At 32.7% G+C, this 15,465-nt stretch overlaps 1 protein-coding gene across 3 annotated transcripts in view; it reads left to right on the top strand.

Annotated features, from left to right (window-relative positions):
* The window catches only part of LOC137931333 (ATP-binding cassette sub-family G member 8), a 72,706-nt gene that overhangs the window by 6,550 nt on the left and 50,691 nt on the right, over nucleotides 1-15,465 (top strand). The window lies entirely within an intron of this gene.

Here is a 15,465-nt window from a genome sequence, read left to right as displayed (position 1 = left end):
GGTGGTAGCTTACTACCTATAATGTTAAAATAATCAACGATACAAAAGCGTATGTAAATGTGTACATAAATAAAGACATTTTGAATTTCAAATATGAATTTAATCATTTTCATCATTTTTGTCATAAGACTTCCGCTGCCGGACATAAGTCTCCACTATAGATTTCGAATAGGACTGGCTGAAAGTGGCCTACATCCAGCCTCTTCCGACGAATTTAAGAAGGTCGTTCATCCACCTTGTTTTATTTCACCTGTAAAACGTCCACTACTGGACTTTGCGTGAACTAGGCCTCCTCCATGTATTATTAATAAGACCGGATATAAACAGTCAACGTCTTTATTAACAAGGGCGCCTGTCTACCGTGGCTGGATATCCTATGTTACGTTTGCCGGTCCGCGGTCTCTGCTCTAGAACCGTAAGGCCCCAGCGGTCATCTTTTTTGCGCGTGTGGCCTGCCTACTATCGTTTTAACTTAGCAATCCTCTTACTTATATATTCAATATAAAAATGTCGGTCTATGTAGAGAAGTTACATTTTTTGTGTAATTGTAAACTGTTATATTGAAATGACACAGTTGTTTGCCAGACCGCGGTAAAGGTTGCTTTGTTATTCATTACTATTTTACGTGAAGCATTTGTTCAGTATGATAAGTTTTTGAAAGCGGTCGCTTTGATTTTATTTTATGAATAAATATTATAAATAATGTACAGGATATTACAAATAGGATTTTTTGTTTTAAATATTTTTTTCAATTTTTTCTTATTTTCATCCATTCTTCACAATCTATATTGCTATCCTTATTACATTCTTGACATTTTATTTCATTCTCATGCCGTTTATTTACATTCCATACAAAACTCTTCTCTCTTCCTTCCCTACACCATTTTGGTATTTTACAGTAAAATTTCTATTTTAATTTTTGTTTATTTCTTTTATTATAATATTTACAGGAGTTTTAAATTAAGAGAAAATGAGTAATTGGTGTTAACTGACAAAATCTTTTCCATCTAATGACAAATTTTGTGAACATCTACTTAATAAAAATTAATTGGTATGAAAAACGGCTCACTCTTATCGACGTTGGATTGTAAATGTTTAGTAATTTTGTTAGTAATGTGCCGACACTCATTCGCGTTTATAAAGATTCAATGCCATTTCATATATATTAGGAATATATTGTCATATATATCAGGGAGTAATGTCGCTTTCTTAAGTTAAATTCTCACGACTACATTTTTAACAAGTTTTTATTTCTAACCAACAATGTATTCACCCTGGTTATCAACAATCTTTTGCTGTCTAATATACAAATTTTCAATCCCAGAGCGGTAAAAATCAATCGGTTTTTCTGTAAAATATGCCGGCTGAAACGACATTATTTTCCAGTCTCTCTAACATTTTTTTTTAGTGTATAAGTTGAAATAATATAGATACGATCAGATGTAATGCGACATTCTTACATTCGCTTGTATGTAACAATATACTGATGTATATTTTTTCCAAGTCATCAGAGATCCGTTGGGAATGCATTACAATGTTGCAAGTGTGGTATCCACTATTATCTATGTGAATGATCTGTTCGCTTGTCTTTTTATCATAGAAATGAATTAAAAATTCATCGATTGTAAATTTTAACAAAACAATACAAGTAGATCTATTTTTGTAATTTAGAATTAGTTATAGATATAAAAGCATCAATTGGGTGAATGAATAGCTCAATTTCAGTCATTTAATGTATGGCACAATCTATCCGAAAATTAATGATTACAGAAATAATAATTTAAGTTATATAAACTGTCGCTAAAGAAAGCATTTCTAAAATTCAGTGGTAGCCTGGCGAACTGAGACTTGCGATCGTACGTAGCGGGTTCGATTATTTAATGGAATCAGGCGTTACCTTGCGGAAGTCCATCCTAAGTAAGATAAGGACCAATATTTAGCCACTTCCGCAAATGCAGTGGTAGTCGTGCAACAAAATGCACCGCCCGCCAGCCCGCTGATAAATGCTTATGCGGCAAACGATGCGGTTTCGATTTACGGGATACGGTATTATATATTATAAACACTTTGTACATGAATTATACAGGATTGACACTGCTCACCAATAAGTTTCCTGAGGATGGGTATCAGCGTCCTCTACGTACCATAGTACCACAATGCGATCGCCAACCCACCTGCTAAACGTGATGATTATGGTATATCGCAATAGTTATCTTTCAGGCAAGTTTATGCCTTGCAGTGGGCCTCTATGTGGTGAAACGACAATGTCATATTAAAATTAATTATTATATTCTATATGTTCCCGCAGTTTATACTGCCTGTTGCATTTCAATGGATAAATAAATTAAAGTCAGTTTGAAAAGTGAAAAGCTTAAAAGCTTTCACAAATGAACTATACATACACCACTTTAAAGTTTAAACGCTTGTGTAACATGTAACATTAACATTCTTTAATTTTGTAACATATCAGTATGTTTCGTTTATAAACGATTTAATTAAAAACAAGGTTAGTAACTTTGTACGGATTAAAATGTTAATTGTTACAGTCTAATACGCATAGCTAAGGGTAATAGGCTTTATCACTTTTCATATCTAATTTACATACGAAATATTAACAATTGCGATTTAATAGATATGTTAATAATAGTATATAGAATATATTATTTAAAGTAACAATGTAACATCCTATACTTTTCAACATTCAATGTATATAAAAAAGATTTATCTTTAATTTATTTATAACTTATATGGAAGTATTATAACGCTATGTTACAATTGTGCTGCATATTGAAGCTTAACTGACAAGACAATGCACAGGTTCTATAGATATATCTCTGGCCTACTTAGTTTTAAATGGCAAATTACTATAGCTTTTTTAATATTATCTTTAACTAATGCAAGTACTGAATGTTTATGGTGTTTTAATTTGTGAAACGATTAATTTTAGATTATACATCGACTCTAATTTTTTCCTCGTTTAGGTTTGATTTTGGGTTGACCATTTAAACAATTTTTTTGGGTAATATCCTTAGTGTAAATAAATATACAATAATTCAAGAACATTATTAGTAAGTAAAACAAATAAGGATTAGATTTCCAGAAAAAAAAAACAATACAATTTGTAAAACATCTCATTTAAATGAAAATTTTAAATAAAAGTAAGTAATTACACATTAAGGGCTATGGTATATTTCTAAATCATATTTTTTCGCACGTAACGAAAAAAAATAATGGCTCTATAAAAAAACTAGGTTTATGATCATCTGAGTTTAGAGTAAGTAGCGAAAGACCTCGTGTGAATTTTGAAATAGTTCTTTATCACGTTTTCAGCCACATATCGCCTTCATAAACGTGAAACAATGAACTTAATGATTCGAACTCTTTTTTTGACATTTTTGTATTTCGTGAACCGTGTTATATGTACTGGATAAGACCTCTAATATTAAAATACAATACTCGAAAAATTTACCCCTAAAACTAGCTTTTTTTTTCACATAAGTTTTTTATCATAAACACATCGATTATTTTATAAACTTATTTGATACTGTGTAGAGTGGTTTTTTCAATATAGTTTTGATAAAAAAAATATGTTCTTATTAAATATCGAATAGAGTTCGAGTCTGTTTACGAATTCATCTAAAACATTTTGAAAATCAATTAGTTTTATAATTAATTTTTAAAATCGATTCGCTTCGCGGAATTCAATTTGTGAGTATATATATTCATTGACGCTTATAACTTAATACGTGTGGAAATTTTAAATTATTATTGCGTCTGCCGTCGATTTATTCATCATATCATAAGTCATATTGTTTTTATTTATTTTTGATTTTGTTATTATTATTATGAAATTAGATGATTGATGATAAATTCCGTGTGAAGAAATTATAACTATATGCAATTATGACTGATGAATTTTGGACATAGAAGACGATTAAAAGAACATTCTAGAAATGGAAAATCAAAATAATGAACATGTCATATTGATCTTGACTCACAGTTCTTGTTACAGTTTCGCGTAAATCACAGATTTGCTTCAACAGCCATGGTTCGCACGCCCGTGGTTAACGTTTCCAACGTCTGCGTAGTCACATGGATCGATAATAACTTCATTGTCAATCTTCTTATAACATTGTGGGCCACGAAAAGTTCAATTAAAGTTATTTATTAGAGCTAAAGAAACGTACGCACTCAGATGCAAACCCACCTCATACAGACATATGAACTAATACTCTACCAGCATGAAAACATTTAAAACTAGTGCTATTCTTCTTCCGCACTTCGACTACTTCACTTTACCGAAGTTAACCTAACCACGAGTGTAGATCTGACTACAAAATCTAGATCAGCTTAGTGGTTAAGCAACTTTTTATATTAATTAATTTTCACTCTTATATAATATCCATATCAACATAATTTCAGGCGTAATGTTTCCACTTCTGGACTGTGTCTGAACTAGGCTTCCCTCGTATATTTCGAATAGGACTGAATATAACCGGCCAACGTATTCATTAACAAGGTCGTCTGTCTATCTTGTTGGTGGGCAGGCTTCGTTACCCACGCCGGTCTCTACACAAAAATCTTAAGATCTCAGCCGTTCTACACCCATCTGTTCTGCACACAATGTGGCCTGCCTAGAGCCACTTTAACTTACTAATCTGCTGGACTACGTCTGTTATTTTTTTCGTCAAAGGATCTCCTTACTTCTAATTCGATCTCGTAGAGAAATCCCGAGCAGAGCCTTTTCCGTAATTCTTTAAGCACCTGTGACCTTTCCAATGAGGCTAGAAGTGGCAGATCATGTTCCTACGTCGTAAATTATTCTGGTACCATACATATATTTAATGGGTTTATCAATTTGTATGAGGTAAAAGACTTTAAGTAAAACTATGAAACCTGTTATTTTATTGTTGTACAAAATCCTGTTGGATACAATTGATTTTCACCTGTAAATTGCTTCTTCCTTCAGTTGACTGATTCCTGACATTCAGATGCTAGTTTTAAATGAAACCTTATTTTAAAATTTCACAAGTTTCATTTTTTTTTTAAGTTAAGATTAAAATGTAACGGTGTAATACACAGTGTTGCGTTTTTGCTTTCAAAGTTAAAGTATCAAAAATTGTCTTTTTATTTTCTGGGCACTAATGTAGTCGAGCCGTCGTAGATATTTTATTTAAATATATACAAAATTCACGACACGATTTCTTTAAACAATGTATTTAATTGCAACATTTTAAAATAATATACCTGTTATTTCGATACCAAAGTTTTTTCTTAATCTATACATGAATTTAATCGCCAAAACTATAAAATCGATTTTATCTATTTCCCATAATTTTTATCTGTACCTGCATAATAAATTTGCAATTAACCAATACGTTATACTATAGCAATAACGTTAAGTCGTTAGTTTCAAGGCCCGACACTAGCGTGTCCTACAAATCGATAGGCGTGAAGGCGCCCTGTCCTATACTCAATGAGGCATTGCATAATATTGCTATTGTTTACGACCGTTTAGTGTTCGCCGGAGGTCAGTAGGTTCGATTCCGCACGCAGGTTATCAAAATTTGATATATGCTTTACAATTAAATATTAGAGACGCACATGAGTGGAGCACCGAGGTTCTCTAGCACTAATATTGGTATTCCGACTGACTGTTGAAGGTGACATTCAACGACCAGACTCCTCTGACTAAATAACAAAAGTTCGTTCCACATATGAGCTGATGTTTCCCTTGACAGGCCCATGTTCACACGTTCCAGAGAGATTTCGCTGTTATACTTCAAGCTACTAACACTACCGTATGTAAATTCATTTTGAATTTATTCCTATTTATTTCGCTGACTACATCGTTATGGTCATTTATTTTATTTGTGATATTTTTAAGTATATTTATTTCCTAGGTAAGAATATTTTTTCTGAAAATATGAATAATTCCGGCATAAAAGACATTACCGCTATATTCTTTAGAATTTTATATTGTTTTTCATAAGTGTCAATTATAAGTGTGATATCAGAAGCTGCATTCTAACCTAGCTTGTGCCTTCTTTCACAAAATTTAAGTCTTTTGTTCGTTGTGGACTTTTTTTTTGTACTCAGATAGATAGATCAACAGCTTTATGTATAATTTATAAAACTCTTTCGTACCGACGTGAATAGTAACCTTTTTCGTGGAGTGTTTTAAACCCTATCAGCGATTATTTAGTTGTAGAAACCCTCCGGTATTTCAAAACATTCTGTTCTAAAATTTGGGTCAGCTTAGTAAACAATTTTGGTGTATTATAGCTTTCGTCATACTTAACTTAGATATGTAAGAACAATGCACGAAGTGAAACGGCACATACAGATTCTGGAACGATGACCGCATTAGTAGAATATGATAGAAGTCCCTACGTGACTTCAAGCCGTCTATATTTATTTTCCAAGTATTCATTTGTTTTGCTTCGAAGCAATAAAGGAATAAAATATTACCTACATGTTACAGCAGCACAAATATAAATTGATTCAAATAAAAAAAACATGACGGTGTAAATATGTACACATATGTTCTGAATAAACCTGCTACGCTTAATCTTATATTTTATGTGAATTTAAAATAAATATTATGTGTGTAAGAGAAAGTTAATTCTATTTAAAATAAAGAAAAGGAAATTTGTTCAAGAATGTCTTGAAAGAGCGACAAACTGATGCTGTATTAATTCATAAAGCGAATAAAAAACCGGTTACCATACTATAAACGGAAGAACCCGTGCATTCTTTCCACGATAACGTTTTTAGGTCGTACGGTATCGTTTTTGTTAAAGTACATAAACGATTGTTAACACGATTCTTATACTTATTTAAAGTATGTTTATATAAGGTACTCGTTTAAAGTTAAACAATTTATTTTTATTGTTTTTATTTTTATTACATTTATACATTTAACACGTAAAAGGAGGTGAAAAAGGAACCTGTTCTAAATATAAGGTAATGTGTTTTAGTGCCTCTTAGATTGTAAAGAAATATATTTCTTTATATGTTATAATAAAAAAAGCAATAAATAAAGCAATGGATGAGCCACGAGGAGCATAAGCTGCTGGCTCTCCACCGCCCTGCTCCGGCTGTCGCGACCCCGACTGCGTTTGGTGGCAGGGACCTTATCCGGTCATGGTCTTTTTAATATATGTTATATTAGGCGTTACAGACAGGCCTTTTTGCAGAGCGTGCCTGGAGGAGGATGAGACTGCTGTTCACGTACTACTTCGGTGTACGGGAGTAGCACCTTACAGGGCTTCCCATCTCGGATCGCCGAGGTTCATTTCAGAAATCGCCGGCAACATCAAGGGCCTGCTGAGATTTCTTGTGGAGTTGGTTGGTTCGATTAAGACCAACCACGTCGCAAAAGAACGCATTGCCGCTCAGTTGCGGAAACCAGCCCGCTGATACAATACAAGACTAGAAAAAGATAATAAACTGTGTCGATGATGAAAAAACTAAAGAGAAAATAAGAAGTATAAATATAATATTACAAAATAAAAAAGCGTATCATTCTGTCAATATTGATTAAATTTGAAATCGATGTCACAAACCATCGCGTTCCCGAACGGAAATAGGAACTTCCGTAGACGCCTCTATTTTGCTGTCACTATTCGTTGCATTGTACCTTTGTAACAAAATACTTTTTTCTAGTTGATTGCGCAATAAAGAAAAAAAATGTAAAACCGATGACGAGTTTGAATTTCGAAGTCAAATTAGTCGAAATGTTTTTATTTTTATTCAATGACATGAATTTATTTTTATGGCCGCAATTTATTATCAGTTCTCGCTTTTATTGGAGAAAGTATCGATTCCGTCATAATTGGAGATGTGAAAATATCTGCCAGTAAGTCGGTTAAGATAGATCGTTTAGAGAATCACTTCGATAGACACCGTAGAAATCTGAGAAAGAATGATTATTGTTACTGTTTCTTGTAGTGTTTTGTAAATGTATAAGCAAAAAGTTCGATATTATCATTTGGTATTCGGTTTATTGTTTAAATTTTAGTGCATACAAAGCACGATTTTTAATTATTTTTATTTAATACTTTTAAAATAGCGTAAAATTATATCTACACGTCGTATTAATGTAGTAATATATAGACAGCGTTCGGGAAGCTTAAAAACATCTCATTCGTAATACTGTATTGTTCAAAGACGAAGGTCTTTGATCAATGTGGTTTCCCAGTGATGACTCTATTCGGATCCGAAACGTGGTTGATTACTACGGTCCTCATTAGAATTCTCAAGGCCACCCAGCAAGCAAAAGAGAAGGTTATGCTCAGAATTTCGCTATTAGATTGATTCAGAAATGAGGAAATATGCAGAACAATCATGATCACTGATGTGGCTCGAAGAATTGTTCGTCTGAAGTGCAAGGAGTAAGGCACATGTCTTGGGCAACCGATGGCAGTTGGGGCCAAAAGGTTGATAAATGGCGACCACGATCCAGTAGACGTAACTAATGTAGGTCCCTCGCTAAGTGCACTGACGAAATAGTTAGGATCTAGAGATGTCACCGGGTGCTGGCAGCGCTGGACTTATCTTTTGGAAAGGCTTATGCCTTGCAGTGGGCGTTAATCGGTAAAAAAAAGAAAATATGGCCAGTATTTATAGACGATTTTGTTCAATTATTAAATTTTGTTAACTAAAAAAACAGTGTTTACCATTAATTTACAGTAATCATTTTTTTAAAGCTTTTGCATATATAATCAACCATATGTATATGTATTAAAAGTTTTAAGCGTAATTAATTTGTACCTATTGATTTATTTTCACCTTCGGCGTATTTTTAATGGATTTACTTTTGTCTAACAATTCGACCTTGTCCAACTTGTATATAAACTTTCTGTTATATAATGTTTTGGATTATTATGACTATTAAACTTTGAAATATACTACTATATAATATTTTAGTAACTAAAATGTTTGTGGTATGAGTTATTGACGTTTAGAAACTTACGGTTAATTGTAGGAGTTAAAAAATATGTTTAGTTATATGTTTAATACGACTCAATATGCGACTGTTTTATTGACGACTCTATAACAACATTTTTATTTCAAATAAATTAAATGTTCTTTTTAAAAAAGAGAGGTTGTATTTGTGTTTTTCGGCTCCACTTTCATGTTTCTAAATTTAACATTGACGCGAGAATTCTCAGACTATGATTGTAGTTAACTAAATATGTATGCCGGGACATAACGGGAATATCAATAATCATTTAAATTCCATTCCCACAACAACAAGCCTCCATCTGACACTGTATATCTCCACTTGTCTATTCGCAAACAATTCGGTCACACGGCTGCAATATCGTCCCCGAACAATGGCCTCACGGTGTACTCAATTTTATTTCTTTCAATTCCGTTAATGAATATTTGTTTTATTTGAACGATTCACATTCGCTTATTTGAAAATTGTCAAGATATTTGCTTGAAAGTATCAACAGCCGAGAATCAGTTAATGAAGAGAGATAGATAATTTCCTTTTAGTTTCTATAAAATCGAGTTATTTTTAAATTGAATTGAATTATCTTAAGTGAATACTGAAATATGAGTTAACTAATAAAATAGCGGAAGTTGAGAAGCTATATCTCATATAAAAAAAGAACTAACCAAATTTAATCAAATGAAAGAATTCCAACCAGGAATTTCATTTTTTATAAAAAATCGACTATGAATTTGAAAATTGTTATTATTTACAAAATTCATTTAATTTTATATAATCATAGCGATCATTATCATATTTTCACGAGTGCTACTCGGTGAGAGCGAGATTTGTTCCTGGACATTGTTTCAACAAATGTTTTATTCAATTTTATTCATTTTATTTTCTGTACTATTGCTACATCACTTAATCTAGCACACACACACAACAACTACCACCGTTAAATCACTTAACAAGTGTTTCACTCCTCTACGGGGCATCCTCAGAAGTAATGTTACACCGATTAGTGCCAAAAACCGGTATAATTCGCATTGTTTGCCGCATGAGCATTTATCAGCGGGTTGGCGGGCGGTGCACTTTATTGCACGACTACTGCTACATAGCGGAAATAGCTATATATTAGTCCTTTTCTTACTTAGGATGGACTTCCGCAAAGTAACGCCTGATTCTATTAGATGTCAACTGCAAGGCATAAACCTACCCCAAAAAATCGCCTCCAGGACCGGTCTCGCGTTGCTTGCATACACCGTCTTGCCACGACTATTACTTTATCGTTGTTGCACCTAAAGGAGGGCTTACCCACGCCGCCTTTATCGGGTTGTGGTCATCACTCGAAAACCTTTCGGTCCCAACGGTCATCTCTCCCCCAATATCATCACCATCACTAGTTTTATGCCGCTGAAACTTCAGATTAGCAATTCTTCGAGTTACACCAGTAACAATGGGTCTTCTGTGAATCTTTTTACTTCTTATGCGATCTCGTTGCGAAACATCGAGTGTAGTTTTCTCTATTGCTCTTTAGGTGACTTTGAGCGACCACGAGTTTTCTTATAAAGCCCACCGTATGCGACCCCTTTTCGGATCCGTAAGTTATCATCGGCAACCCGCTCTGGCCAAAGACCCTTGTCCATCCATCCAACCACTTTTAATTTTGCATGATATGATAGTGCATTAGGATAATGGAACTTACTATTTCATTATCGGAATTGATAAGTGCGAAAGCAGTTTTCATCGTTGTCTTACTATAACTCTATCTAGAATAACACCAAAGTAGTATTTAAGAACAACCACTTACCATATGATCAAAAACGTGCTTGTATTGTAATGTATAAAAATGTATGACTTTTCTTAATAAAACGTTGTGATAAAGTTGACTATAGTAGTAATTTAGCGTGGCATTGTGTTCTGTATAGAGGGACATAAATAACCGTTCAATACACTATAGAGGCATCAACAGGTCGCAATCGGGAGAAGCATCGATGCTTATCCGCGGATGCAGATATGCCTGTAAAACAATAGTATTCGTTCCGGTTGGAGTGTCGACTCTTGCGCAGTCGACGCGTGCCTAGAATATCCTGTGTTACAACATGTCTATGAATTAAACTCATAATACACTTAACTTATGTTTTTTATATTAATAATACTGTTTATTGTAACAACGTATTGTAAATATAAAATATAAACAATAAAATAACAATACAGATATATGTACAATTAGACGTCATTAATCACTATTTGCAACAGACAATCTTTGGAAATATTTAACATCTTTGGATCACTGAAACGAAGAAAGAATAATGTAATTTAAAATATAAACATTAGCTATTAATGTAAAATTAAGTAATGATGTACAAAATATTTACAAAAAAATATGAAATAATAATAATGTGGTAAGATGCAACATTACCTTTTTCCGCCTTAGAAAGTCGACTGCTGTATAAAGACCTCCCTGCTAGATTTCCAATAGGACTGAAGGGAATAGACAGGTCCAACTGCGCTTGCCGCCCCGTTGTCTCCCCTCTACGTTAGGGCCCCAATTGCGATCTGTTATCCGCATTATGTGACCTACCTACTTCACTTCAAACTAAAGAGGTCAATATTCTTACAACGACCTCACTGTACATTTACAATAACTATAATAAATGTAAAAACGGGACGTTCATAGTGTATTTACAAGGCACCGTGAAAAACTAACAAAGTTTCGACTGCGATATCTCTCTAATTCATTTCTGATAAACCGAATCAGATTTTTAAAAAATTACGCAAAACATTATTGAACCTCGAAACGAATTTTAAAATAAATTGATGGAAAAAGCTTATTATTCAATAAACGAATATTTAAATGATAGGATAGATAAATCCTTGGCAGTTATTTCCCTTGACAATTTTGTTTTAATATGGGCTATATATAAAGATATAGATATGTATAAACATCCGTTAAAATTTATTAAAATATGTGTTAGTGTAGAGTTTGTTCCTGTTCTTGCGAAAGCAGAGTGGAACCAAAAATAAAATAGATTAAAAAAATAAATAGATAATAAGTTGCCGCTCAATAAGAGTTCTGTTAAATGTTACAATGTTGAATAAACGAGTATAAAAAAATTGAATAACGAGAATAAAAAATAAAGATATAATTTATCTTTATTTTTATCAACTTATATACTATTAATTATGTTTAGAAAGACAGAAGGTAATGTTTGCGGTCACAATTAATACAATTTTAATTGCGGTTGAATTCAATAGAGATGATATTTATCGTTTATACGACAGTTATACATTTACCACAGATAAAATCTAATATCTTAAATAATATTAAATATTAGTAAATAGATAGTTTAAATTAACTGCATAGTGTTTGACAAAATAGAAATAGAAAGTGAAATGGATAGTGCTTCCAACAGTCCAAGATTATAACACACACACACACACATACATGTATACATACATATATATATATATATACATGTATACATACATATATATATATATATATATATATATATATATATATATATATATATATATATATAAATTTTGTATCATAAATAAAAAAAGGTAACGGACATTGATTATGATAGAGGTAAAAAGTTTACGAATTTTCTAAACTAATAAAATGGCAATTTATACGTAAACAAATTTGTTATCTTATTTTAATGTAACTATTTAACTCATGTTTACCATTAAAAAAAATTTTAAATATCCTGTTTACTTTTCTCTCTATTTATTTGTTCTACACTATAGTCTACATGGAGCTATCACGGTCCACTAAGATTGTAAAACATGCCTGAAGGGTCAATATGAACACGACTTTCTAATTTAGATAATCCAGGTTCGTGAAGGATAGGTGGGACTCGTTGATATTAGATTTACTGGATACAAATTTAAGCAATCTAGTAGACTTCTGTTATGCCGGCAACGTTATTTCAACAAATAATGTACAAAGGTTCACGGTTTTTTTTTTATACTTACTCTAGTCTTAATATAACAAACAAATATATGTTTAATATTAACAAAGCGGATATTATTAAATAAATTTTTTTATGATCGTTATATTTAAATATAATGTCCGTAATAGGGTCACGCGTGGCGTGTATAAGGCACAATCTGAAATCTGAAAAACAAAACTTGTATATGTACAATATTTTTATTGTTACTATTATTATGCTATTAATGTTAATAATCCGTATTTGGATTTCTGTTGTCCGAAATAAAATGATAAATTATTAGACTCATTAACAATGTTGAGTCACGCAATTACTTGACGGGAACAGACTATAAATACAGACATTAAATGAAAAAAAGTCATCGCTGCTAAACAATGAGCCATTAAGCGTTTAACTGAGTTTTTTTTTGTCGTCAGGAATAACGGACGTTTTAACAGTTACCCCGAACCGAGGAGCGAGTAATCCGTGATGAAGTTCAGCTTCAAGTACCGTGTCCGACTCGAATTTTATGACAGATCACAAAATTAATTAACCCAAATAATGTTCGTTTACTTGCTGACATTATGCTTTGTACTTGTCTGAAGAACACTCTAGAACTTTTTTGGCCTAAATTTTTTTTTTACTTTATGATGCTCGTTACTTTCTTGGTGGATAGTTTTAATTCGTCTTACCACCTTATGAGTATATTAATTTAACAAATAATGAATGTATTTACCATGGACTGTCGTATTCTTTTTTTTCTCGTGGGAAAATCTTGCATATCCCTCCTCTGCGGAAAAGGACTCCTACCGACTAAAACAACACTATATTCTTAAACGCCTTTCTTTAAAACTACCGGAACGCTTTCGCATACTACCATAGTTTCAACGGCGGTGGCCTAGTGTTTCAACTCCTTACTTATGGCGGTTCACCCCGAATCCGCCGCTAAGGCCATGTTAAGGAGGTTGGAGAAAGGTGCGGTGTTACACTCTCCGACGTCCAGGTCTTGGACTGCGGATGGGGACCTCAGATGTTCTCTCTCTCTCCACAGCCTCTTTCTGCAATATCAACTTTTAACAGAACTCTTATTGATCGTCAACTCATTTTTTTAATGTATCTTTACTCTACGAAGCAGAGTTCGCAATGTGTTATGGTGGTGTAGAAGAAGCAGGAAGAAGCTCCACAACAACATATCTTTTAATACGGTTTAATACAGATTGATACATTTATCAGATATAGTTTGAATGAAATCAAAATAATTAGGCGACATCACTGCCAAGGATTTTTATCATTTAGATATTCCTTTATTTATAAGTGTCTGTTTTTTATTGAAAATTTTAAATCTACCGGAATATGTAATAAAATATTATAATTTATTCGATAATCTTTTTAATCAAACGGTTGTTCAAAATTACTTAAATTTTTAACAATCACTTGAAATAATAATTTTTTTTTGGTTCATTTCGTTTCTATAAAGTTTTAAATAACTATAAAGGCTACCGTTTAGACAAGAACTGGGACAATGTAATTCATCTTTATATTAAAACGTCAGATATGAGTTGATGTATCATTAAATCTGATTCGCATCGAAAGCTTGCGGTGCCGTGTTAAGAATTGCAACATCATCCCGCAAGGCTGCCGCATCCGTTAGAAGGAATGCACGGACCACCGTTATCTCGTATCTGGACTAATTTATTATCTTATTTGAAGAGGAAGTTGTTATAGCAGGATTAATGAAATCTATTTACAATGTTTTACGATTAGAACCAGTATGAATTTATGTTAAAATATTAGACTGAACGTAGCTCGAACATTTGATTGTACAATTTTCTTTTAGCAATAGATGTATTACATCTTTTATTGACGTTAAAATGAGACTACCATCTATTCGAATAATAAATGCCTCAGACCAGAGAATAATATGTTAATTTAACTTAGCCGGAGTACATAATTTTTTGAAAAAAAAAATTCAACATATCTAACATATATCATAACATTAAAATAAACTGACTAACACTTAATTGCCACGGTGAGCTATCTTCATTGTACAGAAAGCTGTATATTTCAGTTTGGGAAAGCTGTAGGTATGGTGAATTTACTGAACAAAGGTCTTGTATATTATGTACATCAATTGATAATACATCGAAAGTTACTGAAGTTGCAGGTCAACTTCAGTTACTTTCAAATTGGATAGATAGTGGAAATGAGCAGGTCATGTTTTCTAAAGAATCACTTCTACTTCCAATTGGTCTAGTTGAAAATACACGGAAGAGGCTTTTGTTTAGCAATGGACGATGTACGCCTGAAACATGACGTATAATTCCTTGTACCTTCGCAACGTATTTGCAACTAGTATAATTTGATAACAATGATAGTTCTCCATAAAATGTGCCATGTCAATGAAGCTGCCTGACCTAACTCAATGTCGTTGAAAAAGGTGATCATGAAGCTCACTGATTGTTCAGTTATTCCAATGTCATCGGTCATAACACCGCGTACATTTAATGATTCATTCAAATGCTATTCAATTAATGTTTTCCTCTACGCGGCACGAGTACTTGAGGTAGCTTAAGAGATAAT

The sequence above is a fragment of the Battus philenor genome, unplaced genomic scaffold (genome assembly GCF_028537555.1).
Source record: "Battus philenor isolate CCGP_79_NKW_IND1 unplaced genomic scaffold, ilBatPhil1.0.hap1 SCAF_7, whole genome shotgun sequence".
NCBI lineage: Eukaryota > Metazoa > Arthropoda > Insecta > Lepidoptera > Papilionidae > Battus > Battus philenor.
Note: the sequence above shows the minus strand (reverse complement) of the source record. Positions and strands in the feature narration are given on the sequence as shown.